At 42.7% G+C, this 19,987-nt stretch overlaps 1 protein-coding gene and 1 long non-coding RNA gene across 18 annotated transcripts in view; one reads left to right on the plus strand and one right to left on the minus strand.

Annotated features, from left to right (window-relative positions):
* The window catches only part of TRPM3 (transient receptor potential cation channel subfamily M member 3), a 926,458-nt gene that overhangs the window by 866,635 nt on the left and 39,836 nt on the right, over positions 1–19,987 (plus strand). The window lies entirely within an intron of this gene.
* On the minus strand, positions 12–19,060 carry LOC309665012. The gene is made up of 3 exons (XR_014266154.1): positions 10,889–19,060; positions 10,411–10,566; positions 12–9,088 (listed from the first exon to the last, which is right to left on the minus strand). It is a non-coding gene; the product is annotated as an uncharacterized lncRNA (long non-coding RNA).

A 19,987-nucleotide genomic window follows, 5' to 3' on the forward strand; every position in this document is an offset into this window, starting at 1 on the left:
GTAAGCAAGTTTATGATTCTCATACACCAAAGTCAGGTATTTAACTTCATTTGGGTCATATCTTTTCCAAGTTCATTTGTTTGTTTTCAATAAATGGCTCAAGATAGAGGACTGATTCCTAGCTTGCTATCTTGGAGGAAAAAAAAACAATTACAGAAGGTGAATATACAATTTTAGCAAAGTAATCCTCGGGTGCTTTTTTCAGGTATGTCCTTTCTGTGACATCTGATGTGCCAAATTCGATCAAGAATGAACCATTTAAAAAGGTCTAAATTCTTTGGGGATTCAAAATCCTAGGGCCATGTGTTGAATATTTCAATATTAGGAGTATATTATGTCACTACTCCCCACCCTACCCCAGCCCCCAGCCTTTAAAAAATAAATTCCTTGGGTTTGACTTCAGAACAAATAAACAATTCTCAATTTCGCCATCAGAATTCAAGAGTGAGGGCAAACATCTGCATGTTTTCCTTGCACTGGAAACTACTCTCCAGCTCCTTTTCCCACTGTCTTAAGTTATGTGCTGTTGAGACTCAAAAGAAGCTAGTATTCATTGCCTGGAAGTATGGAAAATGCCTTAGGTTATAAAATGAGTTGCTTGCTTGTAAATGCCAGAAAAAAAAATAGTATCTATATCATGAAGTGATTCATTGTGAGGAGCGAGTGCCAGCAGGCCCCCGATGTTTCATGCCCTAATAGATGCTGATTCTCGGTAATAAACACCCTTCTTGTATAGAGTTTGAAGATAGTTGTGTCCTAGGAGTCTGCTCCAGCATTTTATTTGGATAAAATGTCAGGACATACCAGGCACTGGGAAATTATTTGGGAAGAAAGCATCAGGAAAGAAATATCTTTCAATGTGGAGGAGTTGAATCCCGGGAGCAACCATTTCTCATTTTCCCTGAGGAGTTTAACTCTAGAAATAACATCCTTCCAACATTGTTGAATTAACATTTTTCTAACGTTTTTTGCTGACAGGCCAGCCATCTGAGCTCTGGACTATGGACATGGATTAGGGTTACATAACTAGGTAGTATAGCTTATTAAGAACAGGAGCAAAGACTAGTCAGCATCTCCCCCACCCTACCCCTGCCAGTCCCAGGTAGGACTGAGACCAGGAAAATAAGGACAAAGCACCAAAAAGTGTGAGTCCTACAGGCCTGTGAAGAGCATGTGTACACTGGCCACAGGACACACCAGTCTCTCATTTTCCCTTCCATGATGGGTTTTGAACAAATACTCTTTCCTTCTCACAATGAGTTATCTGAGGCAAGAAGGTTTTTTGGAACACCTAATTGGAACAAATACTCATTTCATGAGACTTAGCCATCTCACTGAGCAAGAATTTTAACTCCATCTCCCAGTTGGAATATCTTTGACAATGTGCAGCCTTCACCAAGACAGCTTTCCAGGGACTGGGGAAAACTCTTTTGAATTCCTTCTTTCAAATGGTCCCTAAAGGCAAAACAACACTTAAAAAGCCCACCTATGATCATTCTCCTCAGAGATTAAATGTACTATTTTTCCCCAAGAAATTGCTTTTCCACTTACATTATTTTACTTTTTCTATCTTTCCTTTCTTTCCCCAAATGAAATTAAGCCCCCATGGGTCTTTTGACAATGCAACATTTTGGGATGGGAGAAGGAGGGAGCTGTAGGTGTGCTTTATGAGTGGGATTCTGTCCGTCCGTCTACAAGTGGCCATTTATTGATGTTGTACTATGAACCCAGCCTAGTGCAACAAACACCACCATCTGGCTGAATCTGAGGTTCTATTATTGTTATTTTAAAAGAAGGGCTGATTGTAGTTTAGAACTCGAAAAAACCCTGGAGATGGAAGTGCAGTGTTTTGTGTGAGTGAAGTATGAATACAGATTTCCCACATTGTTAATTAGATCTGTGGTGCTCTATGTGTGTGAGAATAAATTTCTACCCCATATCCCACATATCCCAGCATGTAGCCAACTCAGCCTTGGATGGATGTAACCTTCATGACACCCTTCCCCCGACCACTTACCGTCCTTTTTGATATTCTGAAATTGGCTGCAATGGTGGCCACTGTTCTAAGCTAAATCAGCCAGTTTTCTGTCTAGAGTGTTAGAGTATCTGTCCTTTCTCAAATGGGCATAGAACACTGCCCCCAAATCTGTCATTACACTTGGCCAAAGTCATTGAACATCCCTATCCTCTAAATGATTTGGTTCTCATGTCATGGCATTGAGTGGGCCAAAGGGGGATTGGGTGATGGCCCTGCCCGGACATTCAGAACTGTCCAGGAGACCCAAGTACCGAGCTATTTGAGAAAGGTACAAATCGTTTATGCTGCCCTGCGGTGTCTTGCCTACTTTCCGTGCCATGTCCAGGTCGGTTTGTGAAGCATGTATTCAGGCTGATTGGATCTCATATCCACCTGGACCCACAGCCCTGCCCAGGGTCCACCAACCCCATCCTGTGGATGTGCCCTGTGGGGACCTCTCCAAGTGCTGCTCATTCTCGCACACCTTCTCAGAGCAGCTCATTTCTAACGTAATGCACGCGCTCCATGTCTAACTCTTTTTGTTTTTAGCTGCAAAATTGTTAAACCTATTTCATGTTTGCAGAAATAATCTTTCTTAATTAAGATGAGTGTATATGGCTGTATCTTGGGGCCCTCGGGGTGGGTTATTAACATCTGTCTCACACCTCAGAAGGGAGGGCAGCTTTAATGCCCTCACTTCTGGGAGGCAATATTACCCAACTACAGATTTTTAATATACATTCCATTTTTTTCTTGTAGTTAGTCCTAAACCCAGAGACTATCAATAAGGCCAAAAAAGCTAGAATGAGACTTCTAAAGTTACTTTCCAAATGTGCTTAAAGACTAAAAGCAAAAGGAAAAAAAGAATGTAAATTTACAAAATGACATATACTTTGACCTCTAAGCCAAGTTGGGTTAACACAAACGATAGTCCAGCCTTAATCTCAATTATCTGTAGAGGCTAAAACATGTGCTTTGGTGTTGGGAGCAGAAGTGAGTGCAAGAACGTGTTTGGAAACAGCAGATAATGAAACTCAGGAAGGAACAGTGATGATCTGCTCGTCTACACACTTTGCCTAACACCCTGATTAATGGATGGGAATTGAACCTGCTGTCATTGTCTGATTGGTGGGTTTCTGGTTTTTGTTTTTTTCACATAGCCCAAAATCATCTCAGGTATTTATGTTATATATACTAGCTCTCTAAGACCCAATCTATGGGCTACCGTGAGGGGACTTGGGCTCCAGGTTGCTAAAAGCATTGCTACCGAATGATGATATCCTTCTGGGCATCTCATTAAATGACCCATGTTGCATGGCTTCTGAGAGCTGGTCAGGATCCCACTGGAGCCTGAGGGGAAAAAAACCACTTGAGAGTAGAGGAGCAGCAGAATAAATTTCCAGCACATTCATGCCAAGGCGGGGGCAAAGCTAAAATTAGATGGATTTTCGCCAGCTAAGAAATCCGGTTCTACGTTTTTGTGTGTGAGGTGCTTGGAAGTTCACCTCTGTTGGCAGAGAAAATGGGGTGTCTCTAGCTTCCTCGAGCCTCTGAATGAATGAGACTTCCCTTTATTTACAGGGCATCCTTGTGTTGCCTGCCATGCACACAGATTCCCCAGGCTGTACCAGGGCAGGGGGAAAATGAATCATGCTCTTGAATACATTAAATCAGCATCTAAATTTAGTCCTTGTTTCTGTCTCTCTGAGTATTTTCACAAGTTTGGTTAGTAATGTGGAAGCAGAATGTCCAAAACTTACTTTCTACCATGACAACTTATTATTTAGCCGTTTCTATTCACCCTAAATTAACTATCCAACCTACTTAATGCATGGATCACATTTCATTTCCCTTATTGCCTAGGGCCTTTCCATCTGAAATTAATAGGTTATCTGGAGTAAGAGGGATATTTGTGTTGTTGTTTGGTTTGATTTGGTTTTGCTCATTTATTTATTTAGTACTGAAGTTTTGCTGTTCAAAAACTCTATAGGCCTGTTGTCTCTGTGGTGTTGACTGGATTTAAAGTGTTGTTTTTGTCAGGAAACAAGGAGCATGCATGGGCATGTAAAGCTCAGACATTCTCCTGTATTACTTTTCTGTCTCAAATCATTTGTTGCTCACTTCAGGTGTGGAAATTAGGATAGCTCAAGGCCAGTCTCTAAAATATGCCTACTTATGGTGAAGCTTAGAACAGCAAGAACAGAGAAGATGACTATTGTTATGCATTTCAATCCATAGACCCCAGTTCTGGAAACTCAGGGCTCTGCATCTGTTTGGTATTCAGGACTGACCTTCTCTAATGGATTCAGAGCACACTATGCCTGACAGTTGTGGCGTGGGGAGTGTTCCCTGACGAAAGAAAGTATTTTGGAAAAGACAAACTCGAGCCTGTGCCAACTTTTGGGAAAGGGGGTATTGTTTTGCTGGGTTTTGTTTTTGCAAATTGCTAAGGAAGCAAGCCAATATGAGGCACCACCCCCATTTTCTGTCCCTGAAAGTCAGCTTACACTCTAGAGAATCCCCACCCGACTTGTTTACTAATGCAACCTGAGGGTTAGCGGGCTTACAAACAGCAGAACTATCTGCAGACAGGCCGTTGTGATGATTCATTTCACTACTGTAACCAACATTTGTTCCATTGTCATCATACTGATTTTAGCCTTTGCTCACAGGTTAGGCTCCATTTTTAATTTGTTCGTTTCTCAGTCAATGAATATTTGTTTTGTTCCTACTATGAGCTGAGCATCAAGGTACAGAGATGCATGTGACAGAGACATTGTCTTCAAGGAATTTACAGTCCAGGAGAGGCAGACTGACGTGGTCCATATATGTGGAGATGGAGCCCCAGAAAGAAAGTAGTCAGTTCTTCCTGGGGTGAAAGGAAGAGCACAGTAGATGAAGCCTTGCAAAGAGTGGGAAGGTTGAGCTGAGCCCTGAAATTTAAGTAGATATTTGCTAGACAGATGGGAGCAGGGGGGTGTGAAGGAGAAGAATGACATTCCAAACCGAGACTTAGCATGGAAAGTTCCAGGCACAGCAGGTAGTTTAATATGGCTGACTGCAGGGTGAGAGGCAGGAGGCAGGAAGCAGGACAGATGGGTCTGAAGAGAGACAGGAGTATAGATCTTAGCGGAGTTATACTCCCTGCGCAGGGTAGTACCATGATGTGATATATGTTTTAGTTGGAGCTATCAAGCAAAATGTAAAGGGTCCATAAAAGGGATGGAGATGGAAGGTGGGAGGACATTAGCTAATGCAGTAGCAGTTGGGATGGAGAAGATAGGCAGCATGAAACTTCAGGAAGGTAAAATCAGAAGGACCTGGATAGAAGTCAGATGGTGCAGAAGGCGGGAGTGCGGGAAGTGGATGAGGATTTAAGATGGAGGAGATGAAGTTCACTCCAAGGTTTCTGGCTCAGTCTAAACAGTGCTGTCATCTACTGAGATAGAGGAGCAGGGAGGAGGAACTGTGGGGGGAAGGGGACTTGTTCACTTGGGCTTGGATGGAGCTTGAAGTTTCCATTGGAATTCCAAAAAAATTATGAAGAAGACTATTTTGTTTATAGAACTCTGGAGCTAAGTAGAAAAAGCTGGACTGGAGATATAGATTTGGGGGTCAAGAATATAACCACCAGTCAAAGCCATGGGAGTGGGTGAGCTTTCCAGAGAGCACAAGTAGAGAGAGAAGAGAAGGCCAGAGCAGAACACTGAGAATGGAGGAGTCAACAGTATCAAATGCAAGAGAAGAGTGCAACTAGGTGAATATTTAAAAGAGTCCATTCAGTTTGACCTTTAGAAAGTCATTGGTGACTTTGGCCAGAGAATTTGCATTTCAGTGGGGAGTGCAAAAATCAATTACAGTGATTTAAGAGTAAATGAGTAGCAAGGCAAAGCATTTACCAGGGAAAAGGGAGGGAGACAAGTGTTGTATATGTATGGGGCCGGGGGTGTCAATGCAGTGAGGCTTGGAAAAGAAGAGTATTGTTTTGTAATCACCCCTCAGGAAAGTCACTGACCCATACATATCAAAGAATTGCCTAGGGCTGCCTCTTTGCATAGTTAGGTTGTCTGTTTTCTCAGTCAAGACTTAGCAGCCCAGATCAGGAAAAACAAATCGGTGGATTAAGTCAAGATTGAAGATTTTTTGTGCCATTACAGCAGAAAGAAAGGGGCCTAGGGATTTTGAAGAGGCTTGCAAGGGTTCTTAAAGTTTTGCATTATAAGGTCTAGGATGGAGGGTGAAGAAAATAAAGGTACAATGTTGGTAAGTACCTAGGAGGAAAAAAGAATAATCAAAGGACTAGAATTCTAACTTGAACACCAAGGACGCTGAGAACTAAGGATCCTGAGAGTAGTGATGATAACGTGCTGTGGTCAGAGAATGGTAAACTGGCCTTCAAAATTGAGAGGTGGAACAATTTAGGATAATGATAAGAGCCAGGAGTGGCTATAAGGATGGGTTCTAGGATATGCTGGAATCAAGGTCACACATCGTGAAGCTAGGTTCTTCTGTGTTTGTCACTTACAGATGTTGAAGTGTCCATGATAATGACAAGAGAGGGGAAGACTTTGAGCAGGATGACCTGAAACCCAAAGGAGAAAGGGCTTTTTGCACAACAGTGAAAAGCAGTGGTTTAGAAGAGGCAAAGAGTATCAGCGAGAATGCAGACATTACTTATGGGAACCACACTGGCAGATGAGCAGAAATGTGGGATTTCCATTTGAGAAGGTTACAGGGAGGTGGTGTCTTCCTACAAAATGGGTTTAGCTAAGCCAAGAAAATGGGGTATTGTTCTTATGATAAGTGTAAGAAAGCAGAGGAGTTTGTGTTCAGTGGTAAGGGTTTTCCAGAAGGCTCTGGGGAAAGGGAGGAAAGGGAGAAATGGGAAATTCAGTGGGCAGAAAGCACAACGTCATATGAGGACAGTAGCATAAGGCAGGATAGTTAACCAGAGGAGTTTGCATTGCAGATATAGAGGGTCATAGGTAAGAAAGGTATGGTGGGAATAACTCTTCCAGAGTTTTGAGGCAGCTGGAGACTGGAGCCCTAGTAGCGTAAGAGGCCAGATGAGGCTGATGAGATCTAGGTCTCAGAGGCAGACTAGAGTGGTCATTGCTCAGGTTTCCAAAATTGTGTTGGGGACAAATTGCTCTGGTGCCTGAGGAATGGGTGTGGCTCCCAGATCACAGATGCAGAGGCTGCCAGAAAATCAACTTTTTTTTTTTATTATAATTCTGCTTATTTCTCTTTTGAACACCTACCCCCTTATGCTGGGGGAAAATCATGACCTCAGGCTCAACCCTCTTTACCTTCCCTGAGGTGGGTTAATGTTGGGGGCTGGGAGCAGGTTGTAGTTTTGAGTAATCTGTCCACACAGTTTGCTGCTAAAATGTCCATTATGCCTGTCAGTGTGACCCTCCAAGTGTAGCTGACTTATGAGGTCTCCCCACAGTCCCAAATCCTAGACACTTGCTCCCTCTGGGGTCCTGCTACCCACAAAAGAACTGCCAGGAAAACCACGCAGCCTGAGCCCACAAAGCACATGCAAGCTGGCGTTCACTCCCAAACACCCTCACACGTATACACAGACACACATTTCTTTCCTCTCCCCTCCAGTCTTGCTCCTGCCAGCATAATTTCATCTATTCCCAAATTCCTCTCTCTGTTACCCCTTCTACAAATGCTTGAAAGTCCTGAGAGCTTGTACATCCGGACCACAAAAGCAGCCAGAGACTCAAAGGCTGTCTCTGGGTTGTGCCTTGCAACCCCTCCTTCCCTGATACAGAGCCATTACCTGCTTGCAAAAGAAGCAGGAAATGTGAATGAGTATTTCATAGTGCTATCCCACCACACTGATTTAACCATCTTGTAAGTAAAAACAGGATGCCCCAAATAAAAATAAACTTATTGGCGCCAGGCATGCTAGATGTAATCTCTGTGTTTCAAAGGGAATGTGAAGGAATCATAAATCGTCTCATGGTGTTGCTGCGGGGATTTCCTAAACTCTGAGAATGGTAGTAGGTCTTGCAAATTCTTCTAGGATAGCCCTGTCCAGTAGAATCTTCTGTGATGGTGGAACTGATCTAGTCCTGTACTTTTAGTCACACGTGGCTAGCGGGCCTTTGAAATGTGGCCGGTGTGAATGAGAAACTGAATTTTTGTTTAATTTTAATTAATTGAAGTTTTAATTTAAAGGGCTGCACATTGCTAATTGCTACCCTATGGGACAGCTCAGTTCTAGTCCTTCAGAACACCAGCTCTGTGAGAGCTGGAAACACATCTGCCTTGTTCCCTACTGTAGCCTCAGCATCTCAAACTGTCTGGCACAAAGTAGGTGCTCAGAAAACAGTTGGTGCATGAAATAAACCCCTTGACATAAGGAATAGAAAGAAAGTAAGGTTGTTATCTGCTTTACATAATTTAAAAAAAGAAGATTTCAATGATACATATAAAGAAATTTGAAAATTTTCAATTGAGAGGGTGAAAAGTTTATTATAAAGGAATTTAAAATTTGGGTTAAGTCAAATGTAGTGATCATGGATTCATACTTCAAACACACACACACACACAGAAAAGTGAACTCAAATGGGATCCTAGAGTTGATAACTTCCTGCAATTTAGCTGAATTTGTATTCAAGAAGAGAATTACAGCCACATTCAAGAAATATTTATTGAACAAGTCATCATTCTAGACTATGTGCAGAGATTGACTGTTGGGTAGCTAGAAGAGAGGAAGGAAGAGAGGGAGAGAAGGGAGGAGGGAGGGAGGGAGGGACGGAGGGAGGAAGGAAAGAAGGGAGGGAGGGAGGGTAGGCATTTGGCTGTTGAGGGCAGCTGAGGAAGGAAGAGAGAGCTGTGTGAGCCCAGCAGTGGGACTGGATGAGACCCAAACAGAGAGCCCTGCCAGCTCCACGTTGTGCCACACTGGAGGTGGTTGCCATGCATCCTGTAACTACGGGCCTTTCCACAGGCACAGTGTTCTGACCAAACGCAACGAGGCAGATGGCTGATTTCCACTCAAAGCAGAGCAGAGTACATCCCTTCTGATAACGTGGCAAGATTTTAACTGACCTGTATCAACAACAACCAAAAAATACACTGACCTCCACACAGGTTAACTATTAACAGACAGGGCCAGCAAGATTCACATGCTAATTGTTTTTTTCTCAAATGTGACAAGAGTCCAAATAAGCCTGCAGCCTCAGTGAGGAGGGGGAAGTTAGGTGCTCAAGATCTTTTACAAGATACTGTCCAGTGGAGTGAAGAGCTTCCTGCCGCTAGATTTCAGACTCTGTCTGGCAAGTGACATTTGACTGAATCGCTTGGCCTTCAGCCAGATATTTGGTGTCTAGAGTATCAGGCCTGAGGTTCAAGATGAGGGCATGCTTGGCAGAGAGCCCAGTAACTTCAGATCAGGTACAGAATTGTGAGTCCTTGCCATGGTGACAAACCCAGTTCAAGTACATGACATCCCCTGATGGGTCAAAACCTGAGGGGCTATTTCTTGACCTGGGTTGTCGTTACGTGGGTTTTCATTTCACACTGGACATACATGTTTTATGGACTCTTCTGTGTATATGATGTATCTCACAATGTAACATGAAAAGGAGTAAAGCAGACAGGCTGCTATCACATTTTCTAGGTTCTCGTTAGAATGAATTCATTCATTCAGTGACATTTACTGAGTGCTTCTGTGTGCCAGGCACTGTGCGAGGAGCTGGGGAGTAAAAAGAAACATACGTTATTGCCTTGGCTTCGAAAAATGTTTAATAGGGATGATTGACAGGTAAACAAATCAGTATGATATATATTTCCATAGACGTGATGTATAAGGACTTAGCTCAAAGGAAAGAGCATACTTTTATTTGAGGGTGGGTGGGGTGAGGGGGACGTGTTGAAGCGGAAAAACAAGAGAAGGCAAAGTACAGCCAGAGAAATTCTCCTAGAGGTAACAGTTAAGCTGGATCATAAAGGGTATTAAGAGTTTCCCAGACAGATCATAAAGAGGGCATTCTAGACAGAGGGACCATCATGCACAAAGCTAGAGAGAGGTGACAAGGTATGCCAGGTGTAGGCATGTGGAGACAGCAGAGAAGTGAGACTCCCTCCCTGGACCGGTCAGTTAGGGTTAATCCCCCTTACAAGGTGCTCCCAAGCCTCCTTTACCTACCCTGGGTTAACACATGGCGCCATATTGGTTTTTTCTGGTTCCTTATGTGTATCCCCCACTGGACTATATGCATTTTGGGAGGGTGAAGGCCGGGGTTCGTGTCCATCTTTTTCACCATATTTGAGTCAATGAATGGAGAAGAGGTTAGAAGCGTAGATTGTAAAGCCTTTGTATGCCAGGCTAAGGAATTTGAATCTTTTCTTATGGGAAAGGCACAGCTTACCTTGTGTGGAGCTCATTTCTAAGTTAAGGCTGTTGTTTATGGAATTCGCAGGTTGTGAATGCCGAGTGGGGATATTGTGGCTGGAAAGTATACAACCATGATGCTCATTTCAGGGAAGCTCGGTGAGCCATAGAAAAGCCCTTTGTTCCAAAATGTCTTTTAAAAGAGAAATAGCAAGTTTTGAAGAGTCAAAACATCCCCGGAATGGGTTAAACCTACTGACTGTTCTCCCCTTAGTGTGAAGTATTTGAATCTTTCATCTTAACCCCCCAAAAAAGCTGAAATCAGCATTCAGGGAAGGAAAGTTAAAATGGGGGCAGGTCACGAAGGAAGCAGATGGCTCCAGCGGAGGGTGAGGCAGACTTTGAGCAGCCAGAGGGCATCGTGAGGCGACTGTGTGCCTGGAGGGCAGGGAAAGTGAGACGGGGTGTGGGGAAGGTTCGGAAAGAGAGCTGGTGGCAGAAGCAGCTATGCCTACCTTGCAGTTTTGCCAAGGGCCCTGGCAGATGCCCCGCTTGCCTCCAAAAACCATCTTCTATGCTGTCTGCAATAAATTGCTGATGCCTGAATTTAAATATCAGGACTACTTGAAGTTCTAAAAGCCTCAGGCTCCCCGCAGTTCAGGCTGCAGGTGCTGGAGTTCCCAACTCCTGCTTCTCCAGTTCAGCCAGGTTTCTCCTCACCTACACCCTGCCCCTTCCTGCTAGGAGACTAACAGATGCAAAAGAGAGAGAGGAAGACAGAGGGGAGGAGTCACATGCATTCAGGTACCACCCTCTCTCACCTTTTCCTTTAGTTCATCCTTTATTTATTTTCAGGTCCATTAAAAATCTATTTCCCAGGAAACTCAAAGGTCTAAAAAAGCCCCGGGAAAGCCAGCAGAAGCTGGAATACCTTCAAAGAAGTTTTCTTGTGACCGCAGAATCTCCCACAGTTAGGTCTGCCTCACTGGTTCTCAACCAGGGGCAATTTTGCCCCCCAGCCCCACCCCCAGGGGACATTTAGCACTGCTTAGAAGTATTTTTGTTTGCCACAACTCGAAAGATGCTACTGGCATCTAGTGGTAGAGGCCAGGGATGCTACTACACAGGGCAACTTCCCAAGCAAAAAAATCTTCCAACCCAAAATGTCAGTAGTGCTGAGGTTGAGAAAACCTGGTTTATTAGAATCCAAAATTCAACTTATTTTTGCTTCTCAAAAAAAAAATGGCACAAGGTAGTTGCCGTCAACATCTGCAAAGTCCTAAAGGACAGATCTGAAAAGATCCCAAGTCCTCACTACCTGATGCCAGGAACAGTGTTCTAGGCCCCCATCTGCCATTGCTTACAGAGTTTCACATCTTTCTCCACTCTGCTCACTCATTTGATCTTCAGACCAAAGACCAAGTTAGGACATCATGCAGTTATGGTGTCAGAATGGTCAACATGACAAGCCACTTTTAGCAAACACCAGTAGGTCGCATCACCTGTTCTTGGGGACCAGTTTTGGATGGAATAAATCCAGCTACCATTGCAGTGAAGAATGAGGAGAACCCAGAGGTCTTCACTTATCATTCAGAATTCACCAAATATTTTGCTGATCCAGGTAAAATCTAGCAAACACTTCCCAAGTTTTTATCTGAGAGATGTCAGTGATTTTTTAATAGGAAAGGATCATCCTGCATGACCAGAGAAAGTGGCTTCAGTGACCTCAGAAGTCCTGTGAAATTGTCCAGTTCAATCAGTCTAGCTCATCATCTGAGATGAAGCAGGAAGGAGAACCACACTCCCCATAATCAGACTCAATAGTTACAGTTACTGACCAACTTAACACCACTGGACCAAATCCAAAACCGTTTTTAAACATTGTGCTGGAGCCAGTGACTCTCTCCTGAGTAGACCACAGGATCCAGCTTTACAAAATCACAGTCCTTGAAGCAAAGGAATAGAGTCTGTGGCATGCCCTTTTTAATATTCTGAACAAGGGCTTTAGAAGTAAAACGCCACTGTGAACTAAGTGGTTGCAGTACTGTTGCAGGAAAGCCAGTTGCTGACAAGTACTTCAAAGTCACGGATGCCACCTGAGGAACATAGTGTTCAACGACCAGAGGAACTGTGTATGGTGCATGCGGTTCTATTATACAGCGAGTAATTGAATATACAGGGTGGGGGACATCTCCATCAAACAGGTCAGGCACTAAAAGACTAGATTCTTTTCAGTGGATTTAAGATTATACAACCTGTCAGGAGTCTACATAAGATAACCAAATGTCGAAAATGTCACTGCTTTTTGAAAAATGTACGGCAGTTGCACTTAAGCAGATTGTACTAAATATAAGGATGCCTGAGTGCTTTATTAGCTGTCAGGTGTGTTACAAAGGCTGTGTCATGAGTTTCATGGGTTTCTTCTGGCATTTCTAGGCGAAGGGAAGTCAATTAACATTTGTTGAGATCCTATTACAGTGGCTGGCACCAGACCAGGCACAGGATATACTGCAACCCACTTAATCCTGATTTACTGTTGATGTACAGAAAGAGCAGAGATTAAATAACTTCCTTCGGGCACACAGCCAGGGTTGCAGAGGCGGAATTGGAACCCAGACCTGTCTAACTGCTAAGTCAGTGCTCTCATTTCTACACTGTAACAGAAGGCTGCTTCCGTCTGATTCCACAGGCCTTCTTTCTCCCCTGCAACCTTGCTCCAGTGACTGGACCACAGTTATGCATTCATTTACTTAGCAACTACTTATCAAGTGCTCTACTTGGCCCTGGAGAGAAAGTGGTACACTGGAGAGACCTCATCTTTCCCTTAGTGGGAGTTATAGCCTACTGGGGGCAGGAGGGAGGTAGACAATTAGTAAACAAATAAATAAGATACTTTGGGATAGTAATAGGTTCCATAAAGAGAATAAATCCAAGTAGTAGTCTAGGGAGTCATTGGGGCAAAGAATTAGGGTACAATTTTACATAGAATGGTCAGGGGAAGACCTTGAAGTGATAAGGTTGTATTGAAATATGAATGATGAAAATAAGTGTGGCAAGAACTGGAGAAAGAACATTCCAGCAGAGGGAACAGCAAGGACAAAAGCCATGTGGTAAAAATGATCTATTAGTTGTGCTTAACTAGGATCAGAAAGGATACCAGTGTGACTAGAGTTTAAGATCTAAAGCAGCTCAGGTTGGTATTAACATGCCATAGTGGAAATCCTGGGTGCAAATGTGTGGCCTAATTCTAAGTTAGGGACTGGATTTAAGAACAGATCAACAACTCTGCAGTCATTCAGGAAACAGCATGCCACCATGTGCTGATAGGAGGGTAGGGAATCTTCCAGAAGCCGGTGGCTTCCAGGATCAGGAAGGGAGCTGCCTCCACTGTTGGAGCCATCCTTTGGCCTCACTGAAGGGTTCCTTCGACACTGGGATGGTGATACTTTGGACACTCTCAGAAGCACCCATCATGGATGAATCAGACACCCACATGAATAACACATTGTACCTCCAAAGAGGAGATTTACCTGTCGCTATGAGTATCTCAGATAGCATCCATCATCAAAACTGTGAACATCTTAGTAATGTAAACAAGAATACAGCACTTGTAAATGAGACGTGTTCACAGATGGGTCAGAAGATTACAAATTGGGAAGAGGCAGCTAAAAAGTGTTAGCCCTGAGACACCAGCACTGTGCACTGGGTATAACGTACTCAGGGAAAAAAATCTTACAGAAAAGTTTGCTTTGGGGAGTGATCATTAGTCCCGTAGCAGTTCACATTTACAAATGAGTGCCTGGTATGCATGTAGAACTCAGTTAAGAATGGTTTGAGTTACTGTAGCAGGGACAGCCCATGATGGAACCAAGAACCAGGAACTCTGAATCCCAGTTCTGTCACCTCTGATAACTCTGTGACCTTGAGCAAGTTAGTGAACCTCTCTGTGCTTCAGTATTCTTAACAAATTAAGGACAGTAAGGAGGTCTGGCTTGGTAAACCTCCCCCCAGGAACACTGTTAAGAAAAAGAGCAGTCTTTCCCCAATGAGTATAATAAGCCCAAGAAATACAGGAGTTCATGCATATTAGTGTTTATGATGAAGCTAAAATCTGCATCAGTGTCAAGGTGTGATGTGTTCAAAGAAAACATTAATGAATAATAACCCTGGTGATGTGCAGATGTGCCAAATTAATGAAAGTGATACCCAAAGGACTGGAAGTTTGGGAAAGAATGAAACAAAATTTGCACTTTATTTATTTATTTACTTATTTATTTATTTTTGTGGCTGTGTTGGGTCTTCGTTGCTGCGTGCAGGCTTTCTCTAGTTGTGGCGAGTGGGGGCTACTCTTCGTTGCGGTGCATGGGCTTCTCTTGGGGTGGCTTCTCTTTGTTGCGGAACACAGGCTCTAGGCACGCGGGCTTCTGTAGTTGTGGCACGCAGGCTCAGTAGTTGTGGCCTGCGGGCTCTAGAGTGCAGGCTCAGTAGTTGTGGCGCATGGGCTTAATTGCTCCGCGGCATGTGGGATCTTCCTGGGCCAGGGCTCGAACCCATGTCCCCTGCATTGGCAGGTGGATTCTTAACCACTGCGCCACCAGGGAAGTCCCAAAATTTGCACTTTAAAAGGCACAATACCAAGGACTAATCAGAGATAAGGTGTTATTGGTAGTAAACAGGGAAAGGATGAAGTGCGGTTGCTTGTAGGGTTGAGTCCTATAAAGCCAAAGTTTGCAAATCTGTTGCTTGAGCCTCTGTTCCCTTCCAGCAGGGAAGCCAGCTCCAAATAGGTGCAGGAGCCTTGAGTCATCCAAACAACAAGGTGCTTTCCAGCATCCTCTATTCCACTGTGTTCTTTTCAAACAAAGCCCATTGAAACAGTTAAGCCAAAACAATCTGTCTCAAATAATAGTATGCCTCCCTCTCTTTACAGCAAAATAGAACCAAGAGTCTGTTGCTGCTGATCATAATGAAAAATGACGATCTTGTTTGCCCTATTGTGTCTGCCTTCTAGCCAACCCAAAAGTCATTTTGGACAGCTAACACAATTTCTCATCCATTCATGGATTCAGCAAATGTTTAGAACCTACTCTGTTCCAGGCGTTATGATGGGTGCTGGGGGTACAGTAATGAGTAAAATCTGAGTGGGGGCATCAGATAACAAGCATAGAATCACAGAGATACTTAATCATAAGCTCTGTTAAGTGTGTGTTCAAGAAATAGAGGTGATATGAGAACATCAGACATGGAGACTCAGGGAAAGGCTTTCTGAGGAAGTGACTTTTTGAGCTAAGCTATGCAGAATAAGTAGGAGTTTGCCAAGCAACGAGCAGGAGAAGAACCCAGGGAGGAGGAATAGTCTGTGCCAAGGCCCTGAGGTAGGAAGGAGGTAATTCTTGCCAGTAACTGGGAGAAGACCAGCATGGTAGAAGCATAACATATAGGGGAAAATATAGTTTGAAAAAAAACTGAAGAGCAAATGAAGGTCAAGTTGTCCAGGGCCTTCTAGGCCAGTGTAAGGATATGAGTTTTCTCTTACATTTAATGGAATATCTTTGAAGGGTTTGGTACAGGAATTTAGCTATAGTAATGACAGTGGTGGTTGTGGTGGTGTATATATGTGTGCATGCTTATGTAAGTGTGTGTTGGTGTATGTGATGTGAATTGCATGATTTGCTCAATCAGCCTCAATCCAACAGTTACTATGGGTACTGTTGAGGGCTCAGCAAGCACCAAATCATGCAGGATAGGAGCACAGACCTGAATTTCAGGCTAAGTTTTGCCCTCGTATGCTGGCTACGTGGACCTAAACCCAGCCCCTTGCTGTGGACTGAATTGATTGGACTTAAACTAGATGAGTGGTGGTCTTGACAGGGCAGCATGGCCTCCATATTTTGGAAATTTTATCTTGAAATTCGAGGAGTGTTTTTGCTTGCCCTCCCTGATTGGGAGGGACACTGGCATTCAGTAGGTGGAGTCCAGGGGGGGCCCCTGTCCTGCAATATACAGGCCACTCCCACAATCAAGCATTGTTCTCTGTCCCACACAGCTTTCCAGAGCCCCTGCAGGCATTCATGTAGGTGAAAAACCTCGTTATGATTATCTGAGCCTAGCTCTGTTTTACATTTAAAGATACAATATTTTTGCATGTTTTTAATAAGCAGTAAATTTTTTCAGGAATGAAACCACCATGAAGATTGACGGCAGTGGTATTTTGTTTGCTTTGGAACTTTCCCAAGGGTTGTTCACCCTTTTAGAAAATCAACTCACCAGTGACAATCCTGCCCATTATAGTTGAGTCTTCTGTCAGTCTACATTTGTGTCTCTCTCACACGTGGAGATTCTTCATGTAGGTGTAAGCATCTGACCACTTCACTGTGGCTTGTGGAATAGTCAGACCTGAGCATTTATATATTGAAATATTTATTATTATATTATAAATCACTGGCCTTTTTATTTTCCCTTTATTTTAAAATTAGGACATTATATTGATTTTTCTGGTTTTTCTGATTATGCATACAGGTAAATTATGCCATCAATAATTTTATTTCAGAACAGTAAAGGAGGCAGTAGAAAATACTTACTATAAAAAAGAGGTGTTGGGTCTGATAAGATTGATAACAACTGAACAAGCATGTTTGGTAATTCAAAATACTATGATTTTAGGAATCTTGCTACTTACTATCTCTGAAGAGTCTCTTGGGAACTTTAATACCTCGAGAGTTCTATGTAAAAATTTTACTTTGTTAAATAACCCAGGGAGGTATCAAGGTTGACACCACCAGTGAGAAGTCATGTGGGTGTCATTTACCCTCAGTAGAATATGATGAGACAGACATTTGACCTTTGTGGTATTCTTCCCTAAATTTCATAACCCCACTCTAATCATGAGGGGAAAAAAATGCGACAAACACAAATTGAGTGATATTCTTCAAAGCGCCTGACCAGTACTCCTCAAAACCTTGTCAAGATCATGAACAACAAGGAAGACTGAGAAATTGTCACAAACCAGGAGACTAAGGAGACTTGATGACCAGATGCAACGTAGCATCCTGGATGGGATCCTAGAAGAGAAAAAGGACATTAGTGGAAAACTGATTAAGTATTGACTCAAGTCTGGAGTTTAGTTAACAGTAATATACCAATATATATAAATTTCTTCATTTCAGCAAATGCACAATAGTTGTGTAAGACCTTAACATTAGAGACTGAGTAAAAGGTACACAGGAATTCTCTGTACTACCTTTGCAACTTTTCTATAAACCTAAAATTATTCAAGTTTTTTTTTTTCAGGTTTCTGCTTTACTGACCAAGGTAGATCTAGGGATCAAAATAAGCAAGGAGCTATATTTTTTTAATCTGCGTATAATAAAATTGGCTTTTGGTAGTGGTGATTGTATACAGGTCTGTGGGTCTTAATACATGCATAGATTTCTGTAACCACCACCACAATGAGGATACAGAGTCATTCCATTACCCCCAAAAAACTCCTTTGTATCAGACTCCCCCTGACCCCAATCCCTGACAACTATATTCCAGAATATCACATAAATGGAGTCATATAGTATGTAACCTTTTGAGACTGGCTGTTTTCACTCAGCAAAATGCCCTTGAAAGTAAACCATGGTGTTGCATATCAATAATTTGTATTATTAGTTCATTCTTTTTTATTGCTGAATAGGATTCCATTGTATAGATGTATCACAGTTTGCTTATTCACCTGTTGATGGATATTCTGGTGGCTTCCAGTTTGGGGCAGTTATGAATAGAGCTGCTGTAAACATTCATGTGTAAGTTTCTGTGTGAACATAAATTTTTATTTCTCTGGGATAAATGCCTAGGACTGAGATTTCTGGGTCATGTGGTAATTCTATGTTTAACTTTTTGAGTAACTGCCAAACTGTTTTCCCAGTGATTGTACCATTTTACATTCCCACCAGCAATGTATGAGAGTTCTGATTGTTCTACATCCTCTTTGGTATTGTCACTTTTGTTGTTCTTCTTCCTCTTTGTTTCGTTTTTATTTTGGCCATTCTGATAGGCTTGTGGTGATATCTTGTTATAGTCTTAATTTGCATTTCTCTAGTGCCTAGTGATGTTGAGCGTCTTTACATGTGCTTATTTGCCACCCATAGGTCTTCTTTGGTGAAGTGACTTCAGATCTTTTGCCCATTTTAAATTGACTTGTTTGCTCTCTTGTTGTTGAGTTTTAAGAGTTCTTTATATATTCTGGACACAGGTCCTTTATCAGATATATCTCTGCAAATATTTTCTCCCAGTCTGTGGGTAGTCTTTCCATTCTCCTACCAATGTCTTTCTTAGAGAAGAGTTCTAAATTTTATGAAGTTTAGTTTAACAGTTTTTTTTCTTTTATGGGTTGTGCTTTTGGTGTCATTTCTAAGAAATCTTTGCCCAATCCAAGGTCACAGAGATTTTCTCCTGTGTTTTCTTCTAAAAGTTTTACAGTTTTACATTTTACATTTAGATCTGTGACCCGTTTTGAATTAATTTTTCATAAGGTGTGAGATTTAGGTCAATGTTTATTTCTTTTGGCATGTGGATGTCCATTATTCAAGGGTTTTTTTAAGTCTTTTTTAAAAAACATAGGAAGACATTAGGGGTCCCACATTTAAAGATCACTTAATTTTTCTAAAGATAAATAATCACCACATGAAAAGATACAATTAAAACAGGAGAAATGGGGCTTCCCTGGTGGCGCAGTGATTGAGAGTCTGCCTGCCAGTGCGGAGGACACGGGTTCGAGTCCTGGTCTGGGAGGATCCCACATGCCGTGGAGCGACTAGGCCCGTGAGCCATAATTACTGAGCCTGCGCGTCTGGAGCCTGTGCTCCGCAACAAGAGAGGCTGCGATAGTGAGAGGCCCGCGCACCGCGATGAAGAGTGGCCCCCGCTTGCCGCAACTGGAGAAAGCCCTCGCACAGAAACGAAGACCCAACACAGCCATAAATAAAAAATAAATAAATAAAATAAAATAAATAAATTAAAAAAAAAAAACAAAACAGGAGAAATGTCATAACCTTCCTGGACCCTCACACTCCAGGGTCAATATATGAAGAAGACAAAGACAACATGGGAACCACTGTCAGCTGATGTAAAATAACTTGTCCTTAGTGAATAAACAAATGCCAAGAGACATGGCAGAAATGGAATAGAGTGGGGGAGTCGATCACATGAATTGAGACCAAGCTTTGAAGGAGAGAGAGGGGCATTGCAGGCAAGACAGAAAGGCTGATTGACAGAAGCAGGCTATTCTTGGGAAAAGTTTGTGTCAAGCAGTAGTGAGATGTGAGGGTAATAAAAATGATAATAGTAAATACTTAAATAGCACTTTCTGTAATCAGGCATTGTCCCACATGTTTTATGAATGCTTACTCATGTATTCCCCATAACAATCCTATGAGGTAGGGTTATTGCCTCTTTTTTTAATTAATTAATTAATTAATTTATGGCTGCATTGGGTCTTCGTTGCCACGCACGGGCTTTCTCTAGTTGCCGCGAGCGGAGGCTACTCTTCATTGCTGTGCGTGGGCTTCTCACTGGGGTGGCTTCTCTTGTTGCAGAGCATGGGCTCTAGGCGTGCGGGCTTCAGTAGTTGT

The sequence above is a fragment of the Balaenoptera physalus genome (genome assembly GCF_965194825.1).
Source record: "Balaenoptera physalus genome assembly, chromosome: 7".
Classification (NCBI taxonomy): domain Eukaryota; kingdom Metazoa; phylum Chordata; class Mammalia; order Artiodactyla; family Balaenopteridae; genus Balaenoptera; species Balaenoptera physalus.